Source organism: Telmatherina bonti, assembly GCF_933228915.1.
Source record: "Telmatherina bonti genome assembly, chromosome: 15".
Classification (NCBI taxonomy): domain Eukaryota; kingdom Metazoa; phylum Chordata; class Actinopteri; order Atheriniformes; family Telmatherinidae; genus Telmatherina; species Telmatherina bonti.
Window position 1 is genome coordinate 1,469,547 of NC_136613.1, and position 22,508 is coordinate 1,492,054.

Here is a 22,508-nt window from a genome sequence, read left to right on the forward strand (position 1 = left end):
AGGTACACACACTGTACTACACAACCGCAGGTACACACACTGTACTACACAACCGCAGGTACGCACACTGTACTACACAACCGCAGGTACGCACACTGTACTACACAACCCCAGGTACACAAACTGTACTACACAACCGCAGGTACACACACTGTACTACACAACCGCAGGTACACACACTGTACTACACAACCCCAGGTACACACACTGTACTACACAACCCCAGGTACGCACAAGGTACTACACAACCCCAGGTACGCACAAGGTACTACACAACCGCAGGTACACACACTGTACTACACAACCGCAGGTACACACACTGTACTACACAACCACAGGTACGCACACTGTACTACACAACCCCAGGTACGCACACCGTACTACACAACCGCAGGTACTCACACTGTACTACACAACCGCAGGTACACACACTGTACTACACAACCCCAGGTACACACACTGTACTACACAACCGCAGGTACACACACTGTACTACACAACCCCAGGTACACACACTGTACTACACAACCGCAGGTACACAACCAGAGGTACACACAAGGTACTACACAACCGCAGGTACACACAAGGTACTACACAACCGCAGGTACACACAAGGTATTACACAACCGCAGGTACACAACCACAGGTACACACAAGGTACTACACAACCGCAGGTACACAACCGCAGGTACACACAAGGTACTACACAACCGCAGGTACACACAAGGTACTACACAACCGCAGGTACACACACTGTACTACACAACCGCAGGTACACACAAGGTACTACACAACCGCAGGTACACACACTGTACTACACAACCGCAGGTACACACACGGTACTACACAACCGCAGGTACACACACTGTACTACACAACCGCAGGTACACACAAGGTACTACACAACCGCAGGTACACACAAGGTACTACACAACCACAGGTACACACACTGTACTACACAACCGCAGGTACACACACTGTACTACACAACCGCAGGTACACACAAGGTACTACACAACCGCAGGTACACACAAGGTACTACACAACCGCAGGTACACAAAAGGTACTACACAACCACAGGTACACACAAGGTACTACACAACCGCAGGTACACACACTGTACTACACAACCGCAGGTACACACACTGTACTACACAACCGCAGCTACACAAAAGGTACTACACAACCAGAGGTACACACAAGGTACTACATATCCGCAGGTACACACAAGGTACTACACAACCGCAGGTACACACAAGGTATTACACAACCGCAGGTACACACACTGTACTACACAACCCCAGGTACACACACTGTACTACACAACCCCAGGTACACACACTGTACTACACAACCGCAGGTACACACACTGTACTACACAACCACAGGTACACACACTGTACTACACAACCCCAGGTACACACACTGTACTACACAAACACAGGTACACACACTGTACTACACAACCGCAGGTACGCACACTGTACTACACAACCCCAGGTACGCACACTGTACTACACAACCCCAGGTACGCACACTGTACTACACAACCCCAGGTACGCACACTGTACTACACAACCGCAGGTACGCACACTGTACTACACAACCACAGGTACACACACTGTACAACCACAGGTACACACACTGTACTACACAACCACAGGTACACACACTGTACTACACAACCCCAGGTACACACACTGTACTACACAACCACAGGTACATACACTGTACTACACAACCACAGGTACACACACTGTACAACCACAGGTACACACACTGTACTACACAACCGCAGGTACACACACTGTACTACACAACCCCAGGTACCCACACTGTACTACACAACCCCAGGTACCCACACTGTACTACACAACCCCAGGTACACACACTGTACTACACAACCCCAGGTACACACACTGTACTACACAACCACAGGTACACACACTGTACTACACAACCACAGGTACACACACTGTACTACACAACCACAGGTACACACACTGTACTACACAACCACAGGTACACACACTGTACTACACAACCACAGGTACACACACTGTACTACACAGCCCCAGGTACACACACTGTACTACACAGCCACAGGTACACACACTGTACAACCACAGGTACACACACTGTACAACCACAGGTACACACACTGTACTACACAACCGCAGGTACACACACTGTACTACACAACCGCAGGTACGCACACTGTACTACAGAACCGCAGGTACGCACACTGTACTACACAACCGCAGGTACGCACACTGTACTACACAACCCCAGGTACACACACTGTACTACACAACCCCAGGTACACACACTGTACTACACAACCGCAGGTACACACACTGTATTACACAACAGCAGGTACACACACTGTATTACACAACCCCAGGTACACACACTGTACTACACAACCGCAGGTACGCACACTGTACTACACAACCGCAGGTACGCACACTGTACTACACAACCGCAGGTACGCACACTGTACTACACAACCGCAGGTACGCACAAGGTACTACACAACCGCAGGTACGCACACTGTACTACACAACCGCAGGTACGCACACTGTACTACACAACCGCAGGTACGCACACTGTACTACACAACCGCAGGTACACACACTGTACTACACAACCGCAGGTACACACACTGTAATACACAACCACAGGTACACACACTGTACTACACAACCTCAGGTACACACACTGTACTACACAACCCCAGGTACACACACTGTACTACACAACCGCAGGTACACAACCGCAGGTACACACAAGGTACTACACAACCGCAGGTACACAACCAGAGGTACACACAAGTTACTACAAATCCGCAGGTACACACAAGGTACTATACAACCACAGGTACACACAAGGTACTACACAACCGCAGGTACACACAAGGTACTACACAACCGCAGGTACACACAAGGTATTACACAACCGCAGGTACACACACTGTACTACACAACCACAGGTACACACACTTTACAACCACAGGTACACACACTGTACTACACAACCACAGGTACACACACTGTACAACTACAGGTACACACACTGTACTACACAACCACAGGTACACACACTGTACTACACAACCCCAGGTACACACACTGTATTACACAACCCCAGGTACACACACTGTACTACACAACCACAGGTACACACACTGTACAACCACAGGTACACACACTGTACTACACAACCACAGGTACACACACTGTACTACACAACCCCAGGTACACACACTGTACAACCACAGGTACACACACTGTACTACACAACCACAGGTACACACACTGTACTACACAACCGCAGGTACACACACTGTACTACACAACCCCAGGTACACACACTGTACTACACAACCCCAGGTACATACACTGTACTACACAACCACAGGTACACACACTGTACAACCACAGGTACACACACTGTACTACACAACCGCAGGTACACACACTGTACTACACAACCGCAGGTACACACACTGTACTACACAACCCCAGGTACACACACTGTACTACACAACCCCAGGTACACACACTGTACTACACAACCCCAGGTACACACACTGTACTACACAACCGCAGGTACACACACTGTACTACACAACCGCAGGTACACACACTGTACTACACAACCACAGGTACACACACTGTACTACACAACCACAGGTACACACACTGTACTACACAACCCCAGGTACACACACTGTACTACACAGCCACAGGTACACACACTGTACTACACAACCCCAGGTACACACACTGTACTACACAGCCACAGGTACACACACTGTACAACCACAGGTACACACACTGTATCACACAACCACAGGTACACACACTGTACAACCACAGGTACACACACTGTACTACACAACCGCAGGTACACACACTGTACTACACAACCGCAGGTACACACACTGTACTACACAACCGCAGGTACGCACACTGTACTACACAACCCCAGGTACACACACTGTACTACACAACCCCAGGTACACACACTGTACTACACAACCGCAGGTACACACACTGTATTACACAACCGCAGGTACACACACTGTATTACACAACCCCAGGTACACACACTGTACTACACAACCCCAGGTACACACACTGTACTACACAACCGCAGGTACACACACTGTACAACCGCAGGTACACACACTGTACTACACAACCGCAGGTACGCACACTGTACTACACAACCGCAGGTACGCACACTGTACTACACAACCCCAGGTACGCACAAGGTACTACACAACCGCAGGTACGCACACTGTACTACACAACCGCAGGTACGCACACTGTACTACACAACCGCAGGTACGCACACTGTACTACACAACCGCAGGTACGCACACTGTACTACACAACCGCAGGTACGCACACTGTACTACACAACCCCAGGTACGCACACTGTACTACACAACCGCAGGTACACACACTGTAATACACAACCACAGGTACACACACTGTACTACACAACCTCAGGTACACACACTGTACTACACAACCCCAGGTACACACACTGTACTACACAACCCCAGGTACACACACTGTACTACACAACCGCAGGTACACAACCGCAGGTACACACAAGGTACTACACAACCGCAGGTACACAACCAGAGGTACACACAAGTTACTACAAATCCGCAGGTACACACAAGGTACTACACAACCGCAGGTACACACAAGGTACTACACAACCGCAGGTACACACAAGGTACTACACAACCGCAGGTACACACAAGGTATTACACAACCGCAGGTACAAACACTGTACTACACAACCACAGGTACACACACTGTACAACCACAGGTACACACACTGTACTACACAACCACAGGTACACACACTGTACAACCACAGGTACACACACTGTACTACACAACCACAGGTACACACACTGTACTACACAACCCCAGGTACACACACTGTATTACACAACCCCAGGTACACACACTGTACTACACAACCACAGGTACACACACTGTACAACCACAGGTACACACACTGTACTACACAACCACAGGTACACACAATGTACTACACAACCCCAGGTACACACACTGTACTACACAACCACAGGTACACACACTGTACAACCACAGGTACACACACTGTACTACACAACCACAGGTACACACACTGTACTACACAACCGCAGGTACACACACTGTACTACACAACCGCAGGTACGCACACTGTACTACACAACCGCAGGTACGCACACTGTACTACACAACCCCAGGTACACACACTGTACTACACAACCCCAGGTACACACACTGTACTACACAACCGCAGGTACACACACTGTACTACACAACCCCAGGTACGCACACTGTACTACACAACCCCAGGTACGCACAAGGTACTACACAACCGCAGGTACGCACACTGTACTACACAACCGCAGGTACGCACACTGTACTACACAACCACAGGTACGCACACTGTACTACACAACCCCAGGTACGCACACCGTACTACACAACCGCAGGTACACACACCGTACTACACAACCGCAGGTACACACACTGTACTACACAACCGCAGGTACACACACTGTACTACACAACCGCAGGTACACACACTGTACTACACAACCCCAGGTACACACAAGGTACTACACAACCGCAGGTACACAACCAGAGGTACACACAAGGTACTACACATCCGCAGGTACACACAAGGTACTACACAACCGCAGGTACACACAAGGTACTACACAACCGCAGGTACACACAAGGTATTACACAACCGCAGGTACACAACCACAGGTACACACAAGGTACTACACAACCGCAGGTACACAACCGCAGGTACACACAAGGTACTACACAACCCCAGGTACACACACTGTACTACACAACCCCAGGTACACACACTGTACTACACCACCCCAGGTACACACACTGTACTACACAACCGCAGGTACACACAAGGTACTACACAACCGCAGGTACACACAAGGTACTACACAACCACAGGTACACACACGGTACTACACAACCCTAGGTACACACACTGTACTACACAACCGCAGGTACACACAAGGTACTACACAACCACAGGTACACACAAGGTACTACACAACTGCAGGTACACACACTGTACTACACAACCGCAGGTACACAAAAGGTACTACACAACCACAGGTACACACAAGGTACTACACAACCGCAGGTACACACACTGTACTACACAACCGCAGGTACACACACTGTACTACACAACCGCAGGTACACAAAAGGTACTACACAACCAGAGGTACACACAAGGTACTACATATCCGCAGGTACACACAAGGTACTACACAACCGCAGGTACACACAAGGTATTACACAACCGCAGGTACACACACTGTACTACACAACCCCAGGTACACACACTGTACTACACAACCGCAGGTACACACACTGTACTACACAACCACAGGTACACACACTGTACTACACAACCCCAGGTACACACACTGTACTACACAAACACAGGTACGCACACTGTAGTACACAACCCCAGGTACACACACTGTACTACACAAGCGCAGTTACACACAAGGTACTACACAACCGCAGGTACACACACTGTACTACACATGCGCAGTTACACACAAGGTACTACACAACCCCAGGTACACACACTGTATTACACAACCACAGGTACACACACTGTACTACACAACCACAGGTACACACACTGTACTACACAACCACAGGTACACAACCACAGTTACACACAAGGTCCTACACAACCGCAGGTACACAACCGCAGGTACACACACTGTACTACACAACCCCAGGTACACACACTGTACTACACAACCGCAGTTACACACAAGGTACTTCACAACCGCAGGTACACACACTGTACTACACAACCACAGGTACACACACTGTATTACACAACCCCAGGTACACACACTGTACTACACAACCCCAGGTACGCACACTGTACTACACAACCCCAGGTACGCACACTGTACTACACAACCCCAGGTACGCACACTGTACTACACAACCACAGGTACACACACTGTACAACCACAGGTACACACACTGTACTACACAACCACAGGTACACACACTGTACAACCACAGGTACACACACTGTACTACACAACCACAGGTACACACACTGTACTACACAACCTCAGGTACACACACTGTACTACACAACCCCAGGTACACACACTGTACTACACAACCGCAGGTACACACACTGTACTACACAACCACAGGTACACACACTGTACTACACAACCGCAGGTACGCACACTGTACTACACAACCGCAGGTACACACACTGTACTACACAACCGCAGGTACACACACTGTACTACACATGCGCAGTTACACACAAGGTACTACACAACCCCAGGTACACACACTGTATTACACAACCACAGGTACACACACTGTACTACACAACCACAGGTACACACACTGTACTACACAACCACAGGTACACAACCACAGTTACACACAAGGTCCTACACAACCGCAGGTACACAACCGCAGGTACACACACTGTACTACACAACCCCAGGTACACACACTGTACTACACAACCGCAGTTACACACAAGGTACTTCACAACCGCAGGTACACACACTGTACTACACAACCCCAGGTACACACACTGTATTACACAACCACAGGTACACACACTGTATTACACAACCACAGGTACACACACTGTACAACCACAGGTACACACACTGTACTACAAAACCACAGGTACACACACTGTACTACACAACCTCAGGTACACACACTGTACTACACAACCCCAGGTACACACACTGTACTACACAACCGCAGGTACACACACTGTACTACACAACCACAGGTACACACACTGTACTACACAACCCCAGGTACACACACTGTACTACACAACCGCAGGTACGCACACTGTACTACACAACCCCAGGTACGCACACTGTACTACACAACCGCAGGTACGCACACTGTACTACACAACCCCAGGTACGCACACTGTACTACACAACCCCAGGTACGCACACTGTACTACACAACCACAGGTACACACACTGTACTACACAACCACAGGTACACACACTGTACAACCACAGGTACACACACTGTACTACACAACCCCAGGTACACACACTGTACTACACAACCCCAGGTACATACACTGTACTACACAACCCCAGGTACATACACTGTACTACACAACCACAGGTACACACACTGTTCAACCACAGGTACACACACTGTACTACACAACCGCAGGTACACACACTGTACTACACAACCGCAGGTACACACACTGTACTACACAACCCCAGGTACACACACTGTACTACACAACCGCAGGTACACACACTGTACTACACAACCACAGGTACACACACTGTACTACACAACCCCAGGTACACACACTGTACTACACAACCCCAGGTACACACACTGTACTACACAACCACAGGTACACACACTGTACTACACAACCACAGGTACACACACTGTACTACACAACCCCAGGTACACACACTGTATTACACAACCCCAGGTACACACACTGTACTACACAGCCACAGGTACACACACTGTACAACCACAGGTAGACACACTGTACTACACAACCCCAGGTACACACACTTTACTACACAACCGCAGGTACACACACTGTACTACACAACCCCAGGTACGCACACTGTACTACACAACCACAGGTACACACACTGTACTACACAACCGCAGGTACACACACTGTACTACACAACCGCAGTTACACACACTGTACGACACAACCGCAGGTACGCACACTGTACTACACAACCGCAGGTACGCACACTGTACTACTCAACCGCAGGTACGCACACTGTACTACACAACCCCAGGTACGCACACTGTACTACACAACCCCAGGTACGCACAAGGTACTACACAACCCCAGGTACGCACACTGTACTACACAACCGCAGGTACGCACACTGTACTACACAACCGCAGGTACGCACACTGTACTACACAACCGCAGGTACCCACACTGTACTACACAACCGCAGGTACGCACACTGTACTACACAACCCCAGGTACACACACTGTACTACACAACCACAGGTACACACACTGTACTACACAACCGCAGGTACACACACTGTACTACACAACCGCAGTTACACACACTGTACTACACAACCGCAGGTACGCACACTGTACTACATAACCGCAGGTACGCACACTGTACTACACAACCACAGGTACGCACACTGTACTACACAACCCCAGGTACGCACAAGGTACTACACAACCCCAGGTACGCACACTGTACTACACAACCACAGGTACACACACTGTACTACACAACCACAGGTACACACACTGTACAACCACAGGTACACACACTGTACAACCACAGGTACACACACTGTACTACACAACCACAGGTACACACACTGTACAACCACAGGTACGCACACTGTACTACACAACCCCAGGTACACACACTGTACAACCCCAGGTACACACACTGTACAACCCCAGGTACACACACTGTACTACACAACCCCAGGTACACACACTGTACTACACAACCGCAGGTACGCACACTGTACTACACAACCGCAGGTACGCACACTGTACTACACAACCGCAGGTACGCACACTGTACTACACAACCCCAGGTACGCACACTGTACTACACAACCCCAGGTACGCACACTGTACTACACAACCCCAGGTACGCACACTGTACTACACAACCACAGGTACACACACTGTACAACCACAGGTACACACACTGTACAACCACAGGTACACACACTGTACTACACAACCGCAGGTACACACACTGTACTACACAACCACAGGTACACACACTGTACTACACAACCCCAGGTACACACACTGTACTACACAACCGCAGGTACGCACACTGTACTACACAACCGCAGGTACACACACTGTACTACACAACCGCAGGTACACACACTGTACTACACATGCGCAGTTACACACAAGGTACTACACAACCCCAGGTACACACACTGTATTACACAACCACATGTACACACACTGTACTACACAACCACAGGTACACACACTGTACTACACAACCACAGGTACACAACCACAGTTACACACAAGGTCCTACACAACCGCAGGTACACAACCGCAGGTACACACACTGTACTACACAACCCCAGGTACACACACTGTACTACACAACCGCAGTTACACACAAGGTACTTCACAACCGCAGGTACACACACTGTACTACACAACCCCAGGTACACACACTGTATTACACAACCCCAGGTACACACACTGTATTACACAACCACAGGTACACACACTGTACAACCACAGGTACACACACTGTACTACACAACCACAGGTACACACACTGTACTACACAACCTCAGGTACACACACTGTACTACACAACCCCAGGTACACACACTGTACTACACAACCGCAGGTACACACACTGTACTACACAACCACAGGTACACACACTGTACTACACAACCCCAGGTACACACACTGTACTACACAACCGCAGGTACGCACACTGTACTACACAACCCCAGGTACGCACACTGTACTACACAACCCCAGGTACGCACACTGTACTACACAACCACAGGTACGCACACTGTACTACACAACCACAGGTACGCACACTGTACTACACAACCACAGGTACACACACTGTACAACCACAGGTACACACACTGTACTACACAACCACAGGTACACACACTGTACAACCACAGGTACACACACTGTACTACACAACCCCAGGTACACACACTGTACTACACAACCCCAGGTACATACACTGTACTACACAACCACAGGTACACACACTGTACAACCACAGGTACACACACTGTACTACACAACCGCAGGTACACACACTGTACTACACAACCGCAGGTACACACACTGTACTACACAACCCCAGGTACACACACTGTACTACACAACCCCAGGTACACACACTGTACTACACAACCGCAGGTACACACACTGTACTACACAACCACAGGTACACACACTGTACTACACAACCCCAGGTACACACACTGTACTACACAACCACAGGTACACACACTGTACTACACAACCGCAGGTACGCACACTGTACTACACAACCGCAGGTACGCACACTGTACTACTCAACCACAGGTACACACACTGTACTACACAACCGCAGGTACACACACTGTACTACACAACCCCAGGTACACACACTGTACTACACAACCCCAGGTACACACACTGTACTACACAACCCCAGGTACACACACTGTACTACACAACCGCAGGTACACACACTGTACTACACAACCACAGGTACACACACTGTACTACACAACCACAGGTACACACACTGTACTACACAACCCCAGGTACACACACTGTATTACACAACCCCAGGTACACACACTGTACTACACAGCCACAGGTACACACACTGTACAACCACAGGTAGACACACTGTACTACACAACCGTAGGTACACACACTGTACTACACAACCCCAGGTACACACACTTTACTACACAACCGCAGGTACACACACTGTACTACACAACCCCAGGTACGCACACTGTACTACACAACCGCAGGTACACACACTGTACTACACAACCGCAGGTACACACACTGTACTACACAACCGCAGTTACACACACTGTACGACACAACCGCAGGTACGCACACTGTACTACACAACCGCAGGTACGCACACTGTACTACTCAACCGCAGGTACGCACACTGTACTACACAACCACAGGTACGCACACTGTACTACACAACCCCAGGTACGCACAAGGTACTACACAACCCCAGGTACGCACACTGTACTACACAACCGCAGGTACGCACACTGTACTACACAACCGCAGGTACGCACACTGTACTACACAACCCCAGGTACACACACTGTACTACACAACCGCAGGTACACACACTGTACTACACAACCGCAGGTACGCACACTGTACTACACAACCGCAGGTACGCACACTGTACTACACAACCCCAGGTACACACACTGTACTACACAACCCCAGGTACACACAAGGTATTACACAACCGCAGGTACACAACCACAGGTACACACAAGGTACTACACAACCGCAGGTACACAACCGCAGGTACACACAAGGTACTACACAACCCCAGGTACACACACTGTACTACACAACCCCAGGTACACACACTGTACTACACCACCCCAGGTACACACACTGTACTACACAACCGCAGGTACACACAAGGTACTGCACAACCGCAGGTACACACAAGGTACTACACAACCACAGGTACACACACGGTACTACACAACCCTAGGTACACACACCGTACTACACAACCGCAGGTACACACAAGGTACTACACAACCACAGGTACACACAAGGTACTACACAACCGCAGGTACACACACTGTACTACACAACCGCAGGTACACAAAAGGTACTACACAACCACAGGTACACACAAGGTACTACACAACCGCAGGTACACACACTGTACTACACAACCGCAGGTACACACACTGTACTACATAACCAGAGGTACACACAAGGTACTACATATCCGCAGGTACACACAAGGTACTACACAACCGCAGCTACACACAAGGTATTACACAACCGCAGGTACACACACTGTACTACACAACCCCAGGTACACACACTGTACTACACAACCGCAGGTACACACACTGTACTACACAACCGCAGGTACACACACTGTACTACACAACCGCAGGTACACACACTGTACTACACAACCACAGGTACACACACTGTACTACACAACCCCAGGTACACACACTGTACTACACAACCCCAGGTACACACACTGTACTACACAACCACAGGTACACACACTGTACTACACAACCACAGGTACACACACTGTACTACACAACCCCAGGTACACACACTGTATTACACAACCCCAGGTACACACACTGTACTACACAACCCCAGGTACGCACACTGTACTACACAACCCCAGGTACGCACACTGTACTACACAACCGCAGGTACGCACACTGTACTACACAACCCCAGGTACGCACACTGTACTACACAACCCCAGGTACGCACACTGTACTACACAACCACAGGTACACACACTGTACAACCACAGGTACACACACTGTACTACACAACCACAGGTACACACACTGTACAACCACAGGTACACACACTGTACTACACAACCCCAGGTACACACACTGTACTACACAACCCCAGGTACATACACTGTACTACACAACCACAGGTACACACACTGTACAACCACAGGTACACACACTGTACTACACAACCGCAGGTACACACACTGTACTACACAACCGCAGGTACACACACTGTACTACACAACCCCAGGTACACACACTGTACTACACAACCCCAGGTACACACACTGTACTACACAACCGCAGGTACACACACTGTACTACACAACCACAGGTACACACACTGTACTACACAACCCCAGGTACACACACTGTACTACACAACCCCAGGTACACACACTGTACTACACAACCCCAGGTACACACACTGTACTACACAACCACAGGTACACACACTGTACTACACAACCCCAGGTACACACACTGTATTACACAACCCCAGGTACACACACTGTACTACACAGCCACAGGTACACACACTGTACAACCACAGGTAGACACACTGTACTACACAACCGTAGGTACACACACTGTACTACACAACCCCAGGTACACACACTTTACTACACAACCGCAGGTACACACACTGTACTACACAACCCCAGGTACGCACACTGTACTACACAACCGCAGGTACACACACTGTACTACACAACCGCAGGTACACACACTGTACTACACAACCGCAGTTACACACACTGTACTACACAACCGCAGGTACGCACACTGTACTACACAACCGCAGGTACGCACACTGTACTACTCAACCGCAGGTACGCACACTGTACTACACAACCACAGGTACGCACACTGTACTACACAACCCCAGGTACGCACAAGGTACTACACAACCGCAGGTACACACACTGTACTACACAACCGCAGGTACACACACTGTACTACACAACCGCAGTTACACACACTGTACTACACAACCGCAGGTACGCACACTGTACTACACAACCGCAGGTACGCACACTGTACTACTCAACCGCAGGTACGCACACTGTACTACACAACCCCAGGTACACACACTGTACTACACAACCACAGGTACACACACTGTACTACACAACCGCAGGTACACACACTGTACTACACAACCGCAGTTACACACACTGTACTACACAACCGCAGGTACGCACACTGTACTACATAACCGCAGGTACGCACACTGTACTACACAACCACAGGTACGCACACTGTACTACACAACCCCAGGTACGCACAAGGTACTACACAACCCCAGGTACGCACACTGTACTACACAACCACAGGTACACACACTGTACTACACAACCACAGGTACACACACTGTACAACCACAGGTACACACACTGTACAACCACAGGTACACACACTGTACTACACAACCACAGGTACACACACTGTACAACCACAGGTACGCACACTGTACTACACAACCCCAGGTACACACACTGTACAACCCCAGGTACACACACTGTACAACCCCAGGTACACACACTGTACTACACAACCCCAGGTACACACACTGTACTACACAACCGCAGGTACGCACACTGTACTACACAACCGCAGGTACGCACACTGTACTACACAACCGCAGGTACGCACACTGTACTACACAACCCCAGGTACGCACACTGTACTACACAACCCCAGGTACGCACACTGTACTACACAACCCCAGGTACGCACACTGTACTACACAACCACAGGTACACACACTGTACAACCACAGGTACACACACTGTACAACCACAGGTACACACACTGTACTACACAACCGCAGGTACACACACTGTACTACACAACCACAGGTACACACACTGTACTACACAACCCCAGGTACACACACTGTACTACACAACCGCAGGTACGCACACTGTACTACACAACCGCAGGTACACACACTGTACTACACAACCGCAGGTACACACACTGTACTACACATGCGCAGTTACACACAAGGTACTACACAACCCCAGGTACACACACTGTATTACACAACCACATGTACACACACTGTACTACACAACCACAGGTACACACACTGTACTACACAACCACAGGTACACAACCACAGTTACACACAAGGTCCTACACAACCGCAGGTACACAACCGCAGGTACACACACTGTACTACACAACCCCAGGTACACACACTGTACTACACAACCGCAGTTACACACAAGGTACTTCACAACCGCAGGTACACACACTGTACTACACAACCCCAGGTACACACACTGTATTACACAACCCCAGGTACACACACTGTATTACACAACCACAGGTACACACACTGTACAACCACAGGTACACACACTGTACTACACAACCACAGGTACACACACTGTACTACACAACCTCAGGTACACACACTGTACTACACAACCCCAGGTACACACACTGTACTACACAACCGCAGGTACACACACTGTACTACACAACCACAGGTACACACACTGTACTACACAACCCCAGGTACACACACTGTACTACACAACCGCAGGTACGCACACTGTACTACACAACCCCAGGTACGCACACTGTACTACACAACCCCAGGTACGCACACTGTACTACACAACCACAGGTACGCACACTGTACTACACAACCACAGGTACGCACACTGTACAACCACAGGTACACACACTGTACAACCACAGGTACACACACTGTACTACACAACCACAGGTACACACACTGTACAACCACAGGTACACACACTGTACTACACAACCCCAGGTACACACACTGTACTACACAACCCCAGGTACATACACTGTACTACACAACCACAGGTACACACACTGTACAACCACAGGTACACACACTGTACTACACAACCGCAGGTACACACACTGTACTACACAACCGCAGGTACACACACTGTACTACACAACCCCAGGTACACACACTGTACTACACAACCCCAGGTACACACACTGTACTACACAACCGCAGGTACACACACTGTACTACACAACCACAGGTACACACACTGTACTACACAACCCCAGGTACACACACTGTACTACACAACCACAGGTACACACACTGTACTACACAACCGCAGGTACGCACACTGTACTACACAACCGCAGGTACGCACACTGTACTACTCAACCACAGGTACACACACTGTACTACACAACCGCAGGTACACACACTGTACTACACAACCGCAGGTACACACACTGTACTACACAACCCCAGGTACACACACTGTACTACACAACCCCAGGTACACACACTGTACTACACAACCGCAGGTACACACACTGTACTACACAACCACAGGTACACACACTGTACTACACAACCACAGGTACACACACTGTACTACACAACCCCAGGTACACACACTGTATTACACAACCCCAGGTACACACACTGTACTACACAGCCACAGGTACACACACTGTACAACCACAGGTAGACACACTGTACTACACAACCGTAGGTACACACACTGTACTACACAACCCCAGGTACACACACTTTACTACACAACCGCAGGTACACACACTGTACTACACAACCCCAGGTACGCACACTGTACTACACAACCGCAGGTACACACACTGTACTACACAACCGCAGGTACACACACTGTACTACACAACCGCAGTTACACACACTGTACGACACAACCGCAGGTACGCACACTGTACTACACAACCGCAGGTACGCACACTGTACTACTCAACCGCAGGTACGCACACTGTACTACACAACCACAGGTACGCACACTGTACTACACAACCCCAGGTACGCACAAGGTACTACACAACCCCAGGTACGCACACTGTACTACACAACCGCAGGTACGCACACTGTACTACACAACCGCAGGTACGCACACTGTACTACACAACCCCAGGTACACACACTGTACTACACAACCGCAGGTACACACACTGTACTACACAACCGCAGGTACGCACACTGTACTACACAACCGCAGGTACGCACACTGTACTACACAACCCCAGGTACACACACTGTACTACACAACCCCAGGTACACACAAGGTATTACACAACCGCAGGTACACAACCACAGGTACACACAAGGTACTACACAACCGCAGGTACACAACCGCAGGTACACACAAGGTACTACACAACCCCAGGTACACACACTGTACTACACAACCCCAGGTACACACACTGTACTACACCACCCCAGGTACACACACTGTACTACACAACCGCAGGTACACACAAGGTACTGCACAACCGCAGGTACACACAAGGTACTACACAACCACAGGTACACACACGGTACTACACAACCCTAGGTACACACACCGTACTACACAACCGCAGGTACACACAAGGTACTACACAACCACAGGTACACACAAGGTACTACACAACCGCAGGTACACACACTGTACTACACAACCGCAGGTACACAAAAGGTACTACACAACCACAGGTACACACAAGGTACTACACAACCGCAGGTACACACACTGTACTACACAACCGCAGGTACACACACTGTACTACACAACCAGAGGTACACACAAGGTACTACATATCCGCAGGTACACACAAGGTACTACACAACCGCAGCTACACACAAGGTATTACACAACCGCAGGTACACACACTGTACTACACAACCCCAGGTACACACACTGTACTACACAACCGCAGGTACACACACTGTACTACACAACCGCAGGTACACACACTGTACTACACAACCGCAGGTACACACACTGTACTACACAACCACAGGTACACACACTGTACTACACAACCCCAGGTACACACACTGTACTACACAACCCCAGGTACACACACTGTACTACACAACCACAGGTACACACACTGTACTACACAACCACAGGTACACACACTGTATTACACAACCCCAGGTACACACACTGTACTACACAACCCCAGGTACGCACACTGTACTACACAACCCCAGGTACGCACACTGTACTACACAACCGCAGGTACGCACACTGTACTACACAACCCCAGGTACGCACACTGTACTACACAACCCCAGGTACGCACACTGTACTACACAACCACAGGTACACACACTGTACAACCACAGGTACACACACTGTACTACACAACCACAGGTACACACACTGTACAACCACAGGTACACACACTGTACTACACAACCCCAGGTACACACACTGTACTACACAACCCCAGGTACATACACTGTACTACACAACCACAGGTACACACACTGTACAACCACAGGTACACACACTGTACTACACAACCGCAGGTACACACACTGTACTACACAACCGCAGGTACACACACTGTACTACACAACCCCAGGTACACACACTGTACTACACAACCCCAGGTACACACACTGTACTACACAACCGCAGGTACACACACTGTACTACACAACCACAGGTACACACACTGTACTACACAACCCCAGGTACACACACTGTACTACACAACCCCAGGTACACACACTGTACTACACAACCCCAGGTACACACACTGTACTACACAACCACAGGTACACACACTGTACTACACAACCCCAGGTACACACACTGTATTACACAACCCCAGGTACACACACTGTACTACACAGCCACAGGTACACACACTGTACAACCACAGGTAGACACACTGTACTACACAACCGTAGGTACACACACTGTACTACACAACCCCAGGTACACACACTTTACTACACAACCGCAGGTACACACACTGTACTACACAACCCCAGGTACGCACACTGTACTACACAACCGCAGGTACACACACTGTACTACACAACCGCAGGTACACACACTGTACTACACAACCGCAGTTACACACACTGTACTACACAACCGCAGGTACGCACACTGTACTACACAACCGCAGGTACGCACACTGTACTACTCAACCGCAGGTACGCACACTGTACTACACAACCACAGGTACGCACACTGTACTACACAACCCCAGGTACGCACAAGGTACTACACAACCCCAGGTACGCACACTGTACTACACAACCGCAGGTACGCACACTGTACTACACAACCGCAGGTACGCACACTGTACTACACAACCGCAGGTACCCACACTGTACTACACAACCGCAGGTACGCACACTGTACTACACAACCCCAGGTACACACACTGTACTACACAACCGCAGGTACACACACTGTACTACACAACCACAGGTACACACACTGTACTACACAACCGCAGGTACACACACTGTACTACACAACCGCAGTTACACACACTGTACTACACAACCGCAGGTACGCACACTGTACTACATAACCGCAGGTACGCACACTGTACTACACAACCACAGGTACGCACACTGTACTACACAACCCCAGGTACGCACAAGGTACTACACAACCCCAGGTACGCACACTGTACTACACAACCACAGGTACACACACTGTACTACACAACCACAGGTACACACACTGTACAACCACAGGTACACACACTGTACAACCACAGGTACACACACTGTACTACACAACCCCAGGTACACACACTGTACAACCCCAGGTACACACACTGTACAACCCCAGGTACACACACTGTACTACACAACCCCAGGTACACACACTGTACTACACAACCGCAGGTACACACACTGTACTACACAACCGCAGGTACGCACACTGTACTACACAACCCCAGGTACGCACACTGTACTACACAACCCCAGGTACGCACACTGTACTACACAACCCCAGGTACGCACACTGTACTACACAACCCCAGGTACACACACTGTACAACCACAGGTACACACACTGTACTACACAACCACGGGTACACACACTGTACAACCACAGGTACACACACTGTACTACACAACCACAGGTACACACACTGTACTACACAACCCCAGGTACACACACTGTACTACACAACCCCAGGTACACACACTGTACAACCCCAGGTACACACACTGTACTACACAACCCCAGGTACACACACTGTACTACACAACCGCAGGTACACACACTGTACTACACAACCGCAGTTACGCACACTGTACTACACAACCGCAGGTACGCACACTGTACTACACAACCCCAGGTACACACACTGTACTACACAACCCCAGGTACACACAAGGTATTACACAACCGCAGGTACACAACCACAGGTACACACAAGGTACTACACAACCGCAGGTACACAACCGCAGGTACACACAAGGTACTACACAACCCCAGGTACACACACTGTACTACACAACCCCAGGTACACACACTGTACTACACCACCCCAGGTACACACACTGTACTACACAACCGCAGGTACACACAAGGTACTACACAACCGCAGGTACACACAAGGTACTACACAACCACAGGTACACACACGGTACTACACAACCCTAGGTACACACACCGTACTACACAACCGCAGGTACACACAAGGTACTACACAACCACAGGTACACACAAGGTACTACACAACCGCAGGTACACACACTGTACTACACAACCGCAGGTACACAAAAGGTACTACACAACCACAGGTACACACAAGGTACTACACAACCGCAGGTACACACACTGTACTACACAACCGCAGGTACACACACTGTACTACACAACCAGAGGTACACACAAGGTACTACATATCTGCAGGTACACACAAGGTACTACACAACCGCAGGTACACACAAGGTATTACACAACCGCAGGTACACACACTGTACTACACAACCCCAGGTACACACACTGTACTACACAACCGCAGGTACACACACTGTACACACAACCACAGGTACACACACTGTACTACACAACCCCAGGTACGCACACTGTACTACACAACCGCAGGTACACACACTGTACTACACAACCGCAGGTACACACACTGTACTACACAACCGCAGTTACACACACTGTACTACACAACCGCAGGTACGCACACTGTACTACACAACCGCAGGTACGCACACTGTACTACTCAACCGCAGGTACGCACACTGTACTACACAACCACAGGTACGCACACTGTACTACACAACCCCAGGTACGCACAAGGTACTACACAACCCCAGGTACGCACACTGTACTACACAACCGCAGGTACGCACACTGTACTACACAACCGCAGGTACGCACACTGTACTACACAACCGCAGGTACGCACACTGTACTACACAACCCCAGGTACACACACTGTACTACACAACCGCAGGTACACACACTGTACTACACAACCACAGGTACACACACTGTACTACACAACCGCAGGTACACACACTGTACTACACAACCGCAGTTACACACACTTTACTACACAACCGCAGGTACGCACACTGTACTACATAACCGCAGGTACGCACACTGTACTACTCAACCGCAGGTACGCACACTGTACTACACAACCACAGGTACGCACACTGTACTACACAACCCCAGGTACGCACAAGGTACTACACAACCCCAGGTACGCACACTGTACTACACAACCACAGGTACACACACTGTACAACCACAGGTACACACACTGTACAACCACAGGTACACACACTGTACTACACAACCACAGGTACACACACTGTACAACCACAGGTACACACACTGTACTACACAACCCCAGGTACACACACTGTACTACACAACCCCAGGTACACACACTGTACAACCCCAGGTACACACACTGTACAACCCCAGGTACACACACTGTACTACACAACCCCAGGTACACACACTGTACTACACAACCGCAGGTACACACACTGTACTACACAACCGCAGGTACGCACACTGTACTACACAACCCCAGGTACGCACACTGTACTACACAACCCCAGGTACGCACACTGTACTACACAACCCCAGGTACGCACACTGTACTACACAACCACAGGTACACACACTGTACAACCACAGGTACACACACTGTACAACCACAGGTACACACACTGTACTACACAACCACGGGTACACACACTGTACAACCACAGGTACACACACTGTACTACACAACCACAGGTACACACACTGTACTACACAACCCCAGGTACACACACTGTACTACACAACCCAAGGTACACACACTGTACAACCCCAGGTACACACACTGTACAACCCCAGGTACACACACTGTACTACACAACCCCAGGTACACACACTGTACTACACAACCGCAGGTACGCACACTGTACTACACAACCGCAGGTACGCACACTGTACTACACAACCCCAGGTACACACACTGTACTACACAACCCCAGGTACACACAAGGTATTACACAACCGCAGGTACACAACCACAGGTACA

General features: G+C 49.6%; 1 protein-coding gene across 1 annotated transcript in view; it reads left to right on the forward strand.

Moving 5' to 3' along the window:
- Positions 1–22,508, forward strand: part of LOC306766500 (bone morphogenetic protein receptor type-2-like) — a gene marked incomplete at both ends in the record, with an annotated part of 338,989 nt that overhangs the window by 267,161 nt on the left and 49,320 nt on the right.